Source organism: Temnothorax longispinosus, chromosome 4 (genome assembly GCF_030848805.1).
Source record: "Temnothorax longispinosus isolate EJ_2023e chromosome 4, Tlon_JGU_v1, whole genome shotgun sequence".
In the NCBI taxonomy this organism is placed as follows: Eukaryota; Metazoa; Arthropoda; class Insecta; order Hymenoptera; family Formicidae; genus Temnothorax; species Temnothorax longispinosus.
The window spans coordinates 9765571-9779774 of NC_092361.1; the positions used below are offsets into that span (position 1 = coordinate 9765571).

Consider the following 14204-nt stretch of genomic DNA (forward strand, 5'->3'; position numbering starts at 1 on the left):
TATTATTATATATATTATATATATTTTATTTATTAAAATAAATTATATTATAAAATATATTATATTATAAAATAATATAATTTTAATATAACTACCCAGTAAACACAAAGTAACAATAATATAACTGTTTTGTTATAATTTCTTACTCAACAATATAACTGTTATGTACGAGGCATGTTATATTACAGTTATATTATTGAGTGGAAAATTATAATATAACAATTATATTATTGTTACTTTGTGTTTACTGGGTATTGATCGCCATGTTGCATGCTTTATTCTTTTGTGCAGCAATTTCAAGTCAATCAGTTTGCGCCCCTCGTATCTAGAGGCCCTCTAAAGATACCGGGCGACGCTCGCAGCGCGGGCGCAACAATATATATATATATATATATATATATATATATATATATATATATATATTGTGACGTGACAAATGTCACGTCCCTCAACCCAGATGGGAGCTCGGCCGAGGGAGGCGTCAGGGATGGTGCCTCCGCCCGGGGCGGGCGGAGAGCAAACGTTTTAGGTTAGGATTAAGATCTTTTTGCGAGCGTTACAGGTATCGAGGGAGCGCGGAGCAGATGGCCAGGGTCACGGAGTTTTGTAACGGCGTATGCCGCACCGAGGGACTTACAGGTGGATAGCCGGAATCTTCCGAGGGCGGACGGTCGACGGGCGGGTCACGCTGGAGCCCACAGCCGGAAAATCAGCTGGCCTGTCAAGGTACATCATCAGCCACACGAGAGCACTGCAGCCCGAATACGGAGGAACCGAAAAGGGGGACGCCCCGATGAAGGTTCCCGTCAAGGAACGGGGCCACCACCGGTGTACCGCCACCGGTCGACGAGCCATGGCCCGGCCAGCCTGGCCGTCGAGAAACCGGGCGATGAGTCGCGGCCTGGACAGCCGGTCTCACGTAGGCGGGTTTTAAATCTACCGCCGGCGGATGGGAGCAGTGACAAGGGGCGCCCTAGTAAGGCGCGACGATCGCCTATGAGGATCGGTAACGTGCCAGGGCGCAGCACTTGATAGGGCTAGGGACACCGGCGCGCGCGCGCGCGCGGGGGCTCAGCGTGGTCCCGCCGAAGAAACGCCACTGTCGTGCGAGCCGCCGTAGAGGTACCATCCAGCCATCCGACCAACGACGACAAGTTGCCGAGTAGGACGAAAGATTGTAAGGCTACTGCTCAGCCCTCGTCAAATAAGGTAGCCGCGATAGCGAGATCCTCCCAGGAGTCGCGTTGTGCCGCGAGAAACTTGTGATTCGCTGTAGAGACGCGCGTGGAATGCAGTTGCGATCGAAGAATACCGCGGGAGGATCTGACCGGGAGAATTAATCGCCATTGCCCGTCTCGGGGACTAGAACGTACGGCCGCCGACAGTCAGCGTGCGTGTTCTTTCGTTGCGTGTAATTTTGTCGCGTGTAATTTCGTTCGTAATCGTCGTGTTTAACCGTGCCGTATTGTAGCGGATTGCATGGGAAAACGGTCCGCATTGATGATGGAGTGCGGCGAGATGAGCTCTTCGTGAGCATCACGTGATCGCGCCGTGGCGCCGGGCGCCTCCGAGTTTTGCGTCTCTTCGGGACTCGCGTAATCGGGAGATTCGCTGGTCATTCGGGACTCGCGTAATTGGGAGATTCGCGGTCAGTCGGGACTCGCGTGATCGGGCGATCTGCGGTCAATTCGGGAGGTTGGTCTCGCGCGTGCGAGAGCCTCAGGATTCCCGTTTCTGGTTAAGTTCGCGTTAAGAGTAAGTGGAGATTATCGTCTCTGGTTAAGTTCGCGTTAATTGTAAGTGTATGTTTGTACGTTTCACCGGGATTAACGGCTCGCGGTCGTGCCGTGTTAACTTGTGAGGCCGTTCGTGCGCCTCGTTGTGAATAAAGATTCACAGTCTTGTCGCGGTTAATCGTAAGTAAATTGCGTTAGGTGTAAGAGAGTAACTTCGTGCACTGCGCCGTAAGTAAAAGGCCCTTGGTTATTCCGCGTTCGATCGGCAGGGCAGAATTCGTCGCGATTTGTGTTGAGAATCATTAATGTGCGAAACGGATAGGAATTGCTGAGCAATCCGGCGACGGAATGAGTATCGTGCTCGTGGGGTGACACGGGACGCTAACTCGGATTCTACTTGCTCGCCGTGGAAAACGACTATCTCCCTCCACAGCCGCTTTATTTAAATATATTATTCTTTGTTACTGTTATTCGAGTGTGTTAATTGCGCTACGCTCTTTCTCCTCTTCCAACCGCGATTAATCGAAGAAACTCACGCCTGAGAAAATTGCGATCTCGTATACCGTGGTGTGAGGAATCGCACTTGGCGCCCAACATTTTTAGAAGTTATTCAGTCAAGCCTCCATCTGGGTTTCGGAAAGAATTATCGCGATTTAGGAAGGTATTTATAGACAATTTTAGAGATCATTAATAAAGAAAAGCGACGGCGCGCTCCGGCCCGGCTGGCGAGACCGGGCGGACATCGTCGTTGTCGTCATAATATATATGAATATCCGCTTCGCGCGGACTCAAAATCTATTCCCCTCTCCCCAAACTCACTCATTAATTAGGAGCACCAATAGAACCCCATAAAACCCAATTTTTAACCTCATAGTAGCCATCTCCATAAAATTAGTAATCTTTTGGTACCAATTTCTTCAAAATCATCATTAAAAAATTAGGAAAATTTTGGCACTGGTTTCAAGAAAATCGATCCATTAATAAAAAATTATCCATTAATAAAAAATTAAATTTATCCTCCAAAAATTTAAAAAATTTTGGCACTGGTTTCAAAAAAATCGGTCAATTAATACTTATTATTTCTCAAAATTTTAAGAATTTCCAAACCGGTTTCCAAAAAATCGGTAACAAAAAATTATCCATAAAAATTATCTATTAAAAAAATTATCCATAAAAAAAATTCAGTTTGATATCTCAAAGTTTGCGAAAATTGGAGCAATCACGTATATATTTTTTTAACAGAAATCGGAAACTCCTTTACTATTAGCAATTTTTCTAATTGTAAGTCTATTTCATTCTATAGTTCTTTCTACCCCTATCTATATATATAAGTATCTGATGTTTGTATGTCTGTCTGTCTGACCGCAAACTACTTGTTATTTCCCGAGAAATTGGAAAAATTTCGTAACTGGATTCCACACACAAAAACCGGTTTTAATCGCACGCGATAGTCACGAATTGAAGTGACTGGTTAATTTCCGAAAAATTTGAAAAATTTCTGATACCGGCTTTCGAAAAGATCGGTAACAAAAAATTATACACTTTATAGCACTCCCAGGAAAATTCTACCCCTTTTTCATATATAACTCTTTCGGTCAATTATTTCCCGAAAAAATTAGAAAAACCGCTTTCCAGAAAATCGGTAACAAATCCTACATACAAAATATTTCATTTAAAACGAATCGACCTATGAACGATTTAATTCCCGAAAATTATAAAAAAAAGATTTATTTTTTTTTGGCCTTTGCAGCTTTCTCCATTTTATAATTTAGTGCTACTCTTAGCAATAGATCATCCTGACCGTCTTTTAATGTACATTTTTTAAAAAATCACATATATTTTTTTAAACAAAAATCGGAAACGTACATTTTTGCAGTTTCCTCCATTTCATAATTTAGTGCTGCTCTTAGCAATAGATCATCCTGACCGTTTTCTAACGTACATTTTTTTTTAAATCACATACATTATTTTAAACAAAAATCGGAAACGTTTCAAGAAAATCAGTACATTAATGAAAAATTAAACTCGCGGTTTCAAAAAAATCAGCATATACAATTCTTTGAGATTCGGTCAATTATTTCCAGAAAAATTGGAAAAATTTTGGAACCGGTTTTTAAAAAAATCGGTAACAAAAAATTATACACTTTATGGCAATCCCCGGGAAATATATAATTCTACCCTTACTTCATATACAATTCTTTGAGATTTGGTCAATTAATTCTCGTAAAATTTGAAAAAATTTTGGAACCGGTTTCCAAAAAAATCGGTAACGAAAAATTAACCACATCATTGCACTCCCCGGAAAATTCTATCGGTCAATTATTTCATGAAAAATTAAAAAAATTATTTCCAGAAAATTGATAACAAAAAATTATACACTTTATAGTATACACTTTATAGCATTCCCCAGAAAATTCTACCCCTGTTTTATACGTAATTCTTTAAGATTCGGTCAATTATTTCAGGAAAAATTGAAAAAATTAAAAAAAACCGGTTTCCAGAAAATCGGTAACGAAAAACTATACACGTCATGGCATTCTTCGGAAAATTCTATCCCTGTTTCATACGTAATTCTTTGAGATTCGGTCAATTATTTCATGAAAAATTGAAAAAATTATTTTCAGAAAATCGGTAACAAAAAATTATACATTTTGTAGGATTTCCCAGAAAATTCTACCCCGTTTTTATACGTAATTCTTTGCGATTTGGTCAATTATTTCAGGAGAAATTGAAAAAATTAAAAAAACCGATTTCCAGAAAATCGGTAACGAAAAACTATACACGTCATGGCACTCCCCGGAAAATTCTACTCCCGTTTCATATACTTTTAGTAAAAATTCGATCCACTAACGAATGAGTAGTTCGCGGACAAACGGACGGACGGACGGACAGACAGGCGGACAGACAAACAGTCGGGTTTTATATAATAGTATAATAATAATAAATAATAAATAGTATGATAAATCAGTGATTTTGATCATCTACGCACCGATAACTGCGTCTGACTTTCATAGCCATCCTATTATCAATTTTTAAGAAGAAATCTGTAACTCCCCTTCTCTCACCGATCCTCGCAAAATTCAATAACAACCTTCCTTAAAAATGATACTCTATATAAGATTATACATGTACAACTTATACACTTTTTAGGCAACAATCGGTATATATATTACGGGCGCTACTACTTCTATCGCGTGGTATTCTACCTTATTCAGCTATGCTTATTCTAACTTAGTCAGCTACTGGGTGCGTGCGTAGGAATGGCCCAAGTTAGGTGAATCGCAAAGGAGGAAAAGAACGGGGTCGACACAATTTATATATGATTTAACACTAAATATATTTACACATATTTACATGTGGGTTCGTGTCGGTGTGTTTAGTGATATCTATGTCGGGCCTGCTGGCCTCCTCTCTTCTTAGTTTGCGTGGCTGCGTCCTTCAGCTCCCTGGCCGGACTCGTCTGCGTGGCCACGCTCGTCGTGGTTGGGACCCTCGGCTTTCGACGCGGGGGATCGGTTGACGTGACGGCGTCCCGTGTTCGCTTTGCCGCGGTAGCGGTCACGCTTGTCTCCGGTCGTCTCAGGCCGCTTTGCCTTTACCACCGTCGAGCTTGCTTCTGACTGTAGGCTCGGCCGTTTCGGCGGGGGCTCGTATCGCGGTTCCCGTGGTGAGGACTGGGTGCTCGTGACGTGCGCACTTGTGGAGGTTAACACCACCTTTCGCCTTTGAACCGAGAAAGCCTGCAGCGGAGTAGACTGGGTCCGGCGTCGCTTGGTAGGATCTCCATTGGTGTCGTCTGCGAACCTCTCCGTGTATAAACGCGGCGTCTTGCCCTTCGTTGCCTTACTGCTGGGAACGTTGGACGCCAGAGTTAGGCGTCCTCTCGTCGGGCGTCCGTACGCCGAGTCCGCGATGTTGAGATCCCAATCCGTGTAGCAGGCGGCCGTGCGCCGTAGCAAGTTGCGCTACTGTCCTCGATTTGTGCTGTGGGACCTGCCTTTGTCACGTTTCACGTGGGCAATAGGGGACTCACGCCGTGGTAGCGACCGAGCGCTCTGATTGGCCCGGAACAGCGGCCGAGCGCTGTGAGTAGCCGGGGGGGGGGGGGCGACTCGCGCCGCGGTAGCGACCAAGCGCTCCGATTGGCCAGCGGCTAGCGCTGTTCGGGCGACTTGCGCCGTGAGGGTGACTGGCGCCGGTGTAAGCGACCAGCGCCGAAGGCGGTTTAACGCCGAGGAAGCGACTCGCGCTGGAGGCGGTTAACGCCGAGGAAGCGACTCGCGCTGGAGGCGGTTAACGCCGAGGAAGCGACTCGCGCTGGAGGCGGTTAACGCCGAGGAAGCGTCTAGGCGCTCGTTTGCTCCTGGCGACTGGCGCCGGGAAGATCTGCTCGAGCCCGTAGGGGGTCTCCCTTTATACTAGTCGGTGCAGAAATTAAAACTCGCGAAACTGCCCCGGCGATGCGACGCCTAGCGGCGTTGCTGCGAACTGCCGGTATTGCAGGCATCGCGCAGGGATGTATCATTGGTGGCGCGGACCGCCACATATATATATATATATATATATATATATATATATATATATATATAGGTTTAATTGCCACTGGAAACCAGTTCAAATATATATATATAAGTACCGTTTTCTGTCTGTCTGTCTGTCTGTCTGAGCGCGAACTACTCATTTGTTAGTGGACTGAATTTTTATCAAAAGTGTATGAAATAGGGGTAGAAGAAACCAAAGAAAAGATTAGTTTGAGTTTTTGATGCTAATATGTACAGAGTGTTCTAAAACGTTGAAATATTGCATTTAAAAAAATGTCCGTATGTGTGTGTGTGTGTGTGTGTGTGTGCGTGTGCGTGTGCGCGTGCGCGTGCGCGTGCGCGTGTGCGTGTGTGTGTGTGTGTGTGTGCGGATTTGATGTCCGTGGTTGCTCTAACTTCTGCAAATATTGATATATCAGGCTGTTTTTTTTTTAATCGATAGAGTATCATTCAAGGAAGGTTGGTTGGTGGTATTGAATTTGGCGATAATCGGTAAAGGGGTTTTTTTTTTAAAGAAAATTTGAATTTTTTTATAAATGCGTGGTTGCTCTAACTTTTGCAAATTTTGAAATATTGGGTTATTTCTAATTTTATTATATTCTTCAGTCTTTTCTACCTCTATTTCATATATAATTCTTTAAGATTTGGTCCGGGGAGCGCCGTGATGTGTACAGTTTTTGGTTACCAATTTTCTGGAAACCGGTTTTTCTAATTTTTCGGACAATAATTGATTGAATCTTAAAGAATTATATATGAAGTAGGGGTAGAATTTCCCGGGGAGTGCTATAAAGTATATAATGTTTCGTTAACAATCTTTTTGGATTTTTTCGGAAATAATTGACCGAATATCAAAGAATTGTATATGAAGTAGAGGTAGAATATTTTCCGGGGAGTGCAGGGAAAGGGAAAAAAAAGAATCAAATACTTTTTTATCGCCGCGAATAAAAGCGTCCACCCGTTGAGTGATTCGGGGATGGTATCATTTAGGCAATCCGGGGACTGTCACAAAATGTATAATTTTTCGTTACCGATTTTTTGAAATCCGGTTCCAAAATTTTTTCAATTTTTTAATAATTGACCGAATCTTAAAGAATCTGTTTAAAATGTAAGAAAAATAGGAGGAGAGATCATATATCGGAAATATAGCGCGACTGTGTTCGTAATAAATAAGTCAGATCGAGACATGTTAGATGGCGATACGTGCGTCGTCTTGTGTGTTCCCGCGCGATCTGCGCTGGACGCATCGTAATTTGAATGAAGTATTGTATTGCGCGTGCGCGAGAAGGAAGCGTGCGATCCTACGACGAACGGTCGAGCATTCGTTTCCGGGCGTTGGTCGAGGTAACAACGTGCTCGTGCTTGAGACGTACCGGTGTTAGAATATTCGAAAGCGAGAATCGTAGCATTGACAAATACCGATTATCGTATAAACGACGTGATTTCTGATATCGGCTACCTGGATAGCAGCTCTGTTCAACGATAAACAGACCTTACGAAGCATCAGCTACGAGATTATACCGGCTCAGAGATTGACCACGCCTTTATAACTGCGTGCAAAGAAGGAAGGACGATCCGCCATTACTGTATCGTCATATCTCACAAAGGAATAACCGCTGTTGAACGACTTGAGATGTTTGAGGGCCTATCAGAAAGACAAAAGGGGGATTCTTATATTAAGAATCTATTCAGTAAGCAGCGATTTCTACAGTAAAGAGGTAACATTCAGATTTCCGGCAACCACAGATCATTACATGGTTTGGAAAAGCTCTCGTATGACAGAGTGCTAGGGTGGAATAATATTCCCCTCTCCTTATTTCGATCGTGGTTCCAGATTTCTTGATATATCTATTGCGGGAGGCTAATGTCCTCAGAGAACGATGCAGATTGCCATAGAACAAGTCTGACATCACATGTAACATTCAAAACGATTCGAATCTGAGCTCAGTAAAATAATTAGATTGATTTGTTAATGGTTGCAACCTATACATATATGATTATTTCTCTTTGATTAATACGCGGATTAATTCGATTCCATAACGAATTATTATCATTTCAACCGAGAAACACTTTCTGTTTATATAAAATTACTTACGTTACTTTATTCCTCACTTGTGTTACAAGTAGTTCGATTCTTTGCGTCATAGATTGTTTCGAGGATATAATTATATTCCTTCACATGTTTACGTATATTATAATGTATTCATTTTGACCGATGCAATGCAGCGACGATTACCGATAAGAAGTAATTATAGATTGATACGTCTTTTCTTAGATATTGGGATATATATATATACAAAACAGTGACATATAATATAGTGTATAACTTATTGTACATTCTCTATTATCTTCTGATTTTATGAGTTACTTCCAAAGATATTGGTCATTCGAACTAGAAGGAAATTACATTACAAAAGTTAATGCGACGTATCAATCTATCCATCACATATTCTTTAGTGCTATGTATTTATTTCTTGTTTGTCTTGTGTAACAATTTACTTTATTTCATGTATTATCTGTTTCATATGAATGGTCTAATTCCACGAACTTATTAATATGTAAGTTATAGTCTTACAAACAATAGTTGAAGTTACATACAGTCCAGAGAAAGATTAAGAGAATATTACTTCATTAAAGAAATCAACATACAAAAGTTATTTTATGATCTGAATATTGGGAAGCGTATTTTAGTTTATGCAAATTGACAAAAGGATCATTCGTCTGAGAAATATTATGTATTATATTACTTGCTATTTATTTCTTTGTATCATTATTTCTTATGTGTTGTACGAATACTGATAAGGTTTTTGGCAGTTTTCCTTATCCATGCAACAAATGTTGGTATTCTGTAATTATTTCTGCCAAGTAAAATATATGATCTCTCCCTCAAAAAGTAAAATGTATGTGTCGTTTCATCTACTCATTAAATCTAAAGCCTAGGCTCCTGCGCGAGCTTGTACGAAACAGAATCATATATGAAATAGGGGTAGAAAAAACTAAAGAATGTAATAGAATTAGAAAAATTGCTAATAGTAAAGGGGTTTCTGATTTCTGTAAAAAAAAATGTACGTGATTGCTCCAATTTCCGTAAACTTTGAGATATCAAGCTGAATTTTTTTTATGGATAATTTTTATGGATAATTTTTTGTTACCAATTTTTTGGAAACCGGTTTAGAAATTATTCAAATTTCGAGAAATAATAAGTATTAATTGACCGATTTTCTTGAAAACAGTGCTGTCTTTTAATTTTTAAAGGATAAGTTTTATTTTTTATTAATGGATAATTTTTTATTAATGGATAATTTTTTATTAATGGATAATTTTTTATTAATGGATCAATTTTCTTAAAAAACCAGTGCCAAATTTTTTTAAATTTTTTATTAATGATCTTGATAAAACTGGTACCAAAAGGTTACTAATTTTATGGGGATGGCTACTATGGGGTTGAAAATTGGAGGTTTTATGGGGTTCTATTGGTGCTCTAATTAATGGGTGAGTTTGGGGAGAGGGGAATAGATTTTGAGCCCGCGCGAAACGCGAGCGAAAAATCTATTTCCAAATAAATTACATTCGAACGTTTCGGCTCAACGCTTCGAGCCATCTTCAGCGATATCAAATGACGAAAATTAAAATGTTGCAAAGTTCTCCATTCCAACGTGGTAAGTTTCCTTGTTTGGAGATTTCAAGAAACGAAATTGAAAAAGACTACAAGATCCATATCTGTAAAAATAGTTACCTTGTTACACCAAGTATTTATTTAAAAATCTATGGTAACTCACCAAATAGTCTGGAGAACGAATGCATCAGAACAAGCCGAGCGAGGCGAGTATATAAATTTTCTTAAAAAATGCATAAGTTATACATGTATTTTTATATAGAGTATCATTAGAGACCTGAGTGTATACTGAAGAAGAATACGAACGCCAACTCGTACAGTGGATTTTTTATATGAATTTCCTGTGTCACGGGTTTAACTATTAAATATCGTTCAACTGCTGCTGAAGCAGATAAAGAAGACGACGACATTTACAGGTAATCGTCCTGGAAGACATTGGTATGATGCCTTTCGTGCGCGTCACAAAAATTTAACTGAACCAATGTCTTAGAATTTGACGCACAGTTGAGTCTTAGTAACGGAAGATAAGCTACAAGCGTAGTTCAACGAGGTGCGGATGTATTTTGAATCGAAGTCGCTCCTTGATATTGATCCTTCTCGTGTATTTAATTGCAATGAGTCAGCATTCTTTCTGAGTCCAAAAGGAAGCAAAGCATTAGTCAAGAAAGGTGACAAAACGGTTTACAATTTTATAAATAACGATGAAAAGGAATGCTTGACTACGCTCATCTGTGGAAGTGCGAGCGGAAAAATCGTACCACCTATAGTAATTTTCTTATATAAGCGAATCCCCGGACACATCGCCAGAAGCATGCCAAAAGACTGGAGCATCGGACACTCTGAGAGTGGATAGATGACTGGAGAAACGTTTTACGAGTACATCGCAAATATTTTTTACCCGTGGTTGATGAAGAATGCTATCATGTTCCCAGTCGTGCTATTCTTAGACGTACACAGTTCGCATTTAACGATGGCGTTAAGCAATTTTTGCAGAGAGAAAAATATAAAGCTCGTTGCTCTGTACCCAAATGCGACGCACATACTGCAACCGTTAGACGTCGCATTTTTTTATCCTCTGAAGACAGCATGGGCGAAGATAGTGGGTCAATGGAGACTCAAGAATAACGGTGAATGTATAAAACAAGAAAATTTTGCACAGCTCTTGCAGAAAGCCCTCGATATGTTGGACGTGAAAACAATTTTGGAAAACGGATTTGAAAAGACTGGGCTCCACCCTTTTTCGGCGGACGGAATTAATTATTAGAAGTATTTTAAAAATTTAGTAGACTACGCAATTCCTCAAACTACTCCGAGCGAAAAAGCTCGGACAGAGCTCGAAGATTATTTAGCGTTTTTTGAGAATAATATCGAAAAGGAGGTCTTACAAATGTTCAAGGACGTCGGAGAAGAGGCTGAGTGGACGGGTGAACCGACACACAAAAGCCGCTTTTACTTCTGGCGAAAGATTAAGAGTAAAATGAACTTCAGCGAAGCCAGTCATAGTATCTCCGGAGAGTCCGGAGACAGCGTTGTCGACGACACATGTAGCTAACGAAAACGGAAAACGGGTATTTAGAGAATATTTTTTATATTGATAACTTTTTATCAATTAATTCTATTGTATTACAATCATTGACAGTTTCTACTATAAGTGTAGAACGTCGATTTCTACTACTTTTAGAGAATTTACATATGGTTATATACAACTTTATTTCAGCTATGTGCCAAGAAAGGCGTTTTTTTTTTTCAGTAAAAACGGACCCAAAAACCTTTACAAGTCTTGGCATTCAATTCCCAAAACAACCTGGCCATTATGCGACCTCACCGAATTATTTAACTCTTCCCCTTATTAACCCTATTAACATCTTCCTCCGTATCCTTCCTTCTGCTCCTTATAGTTCTTGTAGCTCACCCCTCTGTTTCCTTCCATCTGTCTTCCTTGCGAGCTTTTCCTCCTATCTTCCTTCTGACTCGTGTCCTCCGTCTCCTGTCGTACCTCACCTCCAGGCTCAGCGCCTTCTACAACAAGAAAAAAAACAGTAAAATGTTCCTTCAATACGTATGCGGTCTCCTTCAACTATTTTATCGATTCTTCAGCCTCTTTTAATTTTCGACTTCCTTCAATTCTTCGACTTTCTTCAATTTTTCGGCCTCCTTTGATTTTCCGGCTTCCCTTAATTTTTCGGCATCCCTCAATTTTTTGGCTTCCTTCGATTTTTCGACCTGCTTTACTTTTCGGCCTCCTTTAGTTTTTCTGCTTCCTTCAATTTCGACGTCTTTTAATTACTCTGCCTCCTTTAATTTTTTAACTACCTTCGATTTTTCGGCTTTTTTTCGATTTTTCGGCCTCCTTCAATTTCTCGGCCTCCTTTAATTTGTCGGATTCCTTCAACTTTCGGTCACCTTTGATTTTTCGGCCTCCATTGATTTTACGGCTTCTTTCAATTTGTCGGTTTCCTTCAATTCTTCGGTTTCTTTCGATCTTTCCGCTTCCTTCAATTTGTCGGCTTCCTTCAATTTTCGATCTCCTACGATTTTTCGGCATCCTTCGATTTTTTCGGCTTTTTTCAATTTTTCGACCTCCTTCGATTTTTCTTTACATGGACGCATGTACCTCAGTTTCCGACCACGCGTTATCGCCGTGCATTCCCCTGTTACGGTCGGCCCTCCAATCTTGATCGATTGCGCATCGACCTCATCGTCTCCGCAACAATCGATCTCCCAATCCACCCCGTGCAGTTGGTACCAAACCCCGGACTGCGCCTCGACGCCCGCAGTGGCGCCAACCCACTCTTTTGGAGAAGCCAGCCCCCCGCGCCGCCTCAGCCACAGTCGGGGTCCCGTCGTCTCACGCCGACTTTTTGCGATTCTATTGGTCGATCTCTCAATCCCGACACAACTCCATCGCACCCGTTGCAACAACGCGTGTCAACTTCCACCTCTCTCGCCTCCAGTCCCACATCCTTCCTCGCCCAGTTCGCCACGTTCTTAACCTCTCAAGCCTGCCTCTTCTTCTTGAACAAATATCTGCCGTTCTGCAACATATCCCGCTTCGCCTCCAATTGCACTTCTTCCTTTCCACCTTCCGCACGCCTGCAATCCCTCTTCCACGTTCCCACGCCTCTATAAATCCTTTTTTCGACACACTTTTGCTCCCTTTCCACGATTAACCTGTTCCCCCGCCGAGGGCTACGGGGGTCCCAAGAGAATTTACATATGATTTATTTATACATTTTTTTTTATTTATATTTTATAGGAATTTTTTATTTCTCATTATCAATTTATGTACAAAATTATTCTATACTATACAAATATAAATTTGCAACGAAGGTACGGCGAATGAAATAAACGAAGAGCGAGAGGAGAACGAAGAACTCAACGTAGAAGCTTTACCTATTTTTATTACAATCTCCGACGACGCTTTAATTCTTCAAAACAAAACAGTACCTAATTTATTGTCAATCGACGAAGATTCCAGAAATAATTTTAATCCACTACAAGGAAACATCGCCGTTTACGAAGTTAACCCATGCGGAGTGTTAACACCGATAAAAAATCAACTCAATGATGTTGATTCTTCTGAATTGATGGTAGAATTGCCTAATGAATGTATCGATGAATTGACTTCGCCAAAATCGCCACCGAAATCGCCGAGTAGCATTCGCCTAAATGTACCTTCGCCGTTCAAGCATGCGTTGTTCTGGCCTTCGCAAAAAAAAGAACCACTAAAAAAGCGCCAAGGTAAGGAGAAGGTGCCAACAGTATAGTTACGTCTGATGCATAGAAACAATTCCAAGAGGCAAAAGCAGAAAAAAAACGTAAAGAAGAAGAGGAAAAGAAAGCGAGAAAAGCAGAACGTTTAAAGAAAGCACAGTTTAAGAAGGAACAACAAGAAATCGCAAAAGCGGCAAAAAAAAATAAAAAAGGAGCAGCTAGAAATTGCCAAAAAAGAGAAAAACCGCTAAAAAAAAAGTTAAAAAAAAAACAAGTACAATTAAATAGCAAAAAAAGTAAAAAATAGCCATTAAAAAAACTTGTAAATTAACTTTATAATAGTGCAAAATGTTATTATTTTATATTGTCTTATTTTATATTAAGTATATGTAGTTTTTGTATAGACTTTGTGTTGACAAAGTATACTTTGTAAAACTGTGCATATGTCTTATTTTATATTATACATAGTTTTTCTATAGAGGTTGACAAAATATGATACCTACAAGCTAATTAAACATTGTTTATTATTTCTAAAATTATACGCAGAACAATTTAACTCCTTTTCGACTGTGACGTCTCGAAGTGCCAAAAATTGAGCCC

At 40.4% G+C, this 14204-nt stretch overlaps 1 pseudogene; it reads left to right on the top strand.

The window, feature by feature from the left end:
• Nucleotides 1–10340: 10340 nt before the first annotated feature.
• LOC139812150 (uncharacterized) lies at nt 10341–11508 on the top strand (annotated as a pseudogene).
• Nucleotides 11509–14204: the final 2696 nt, after the last annotated feature.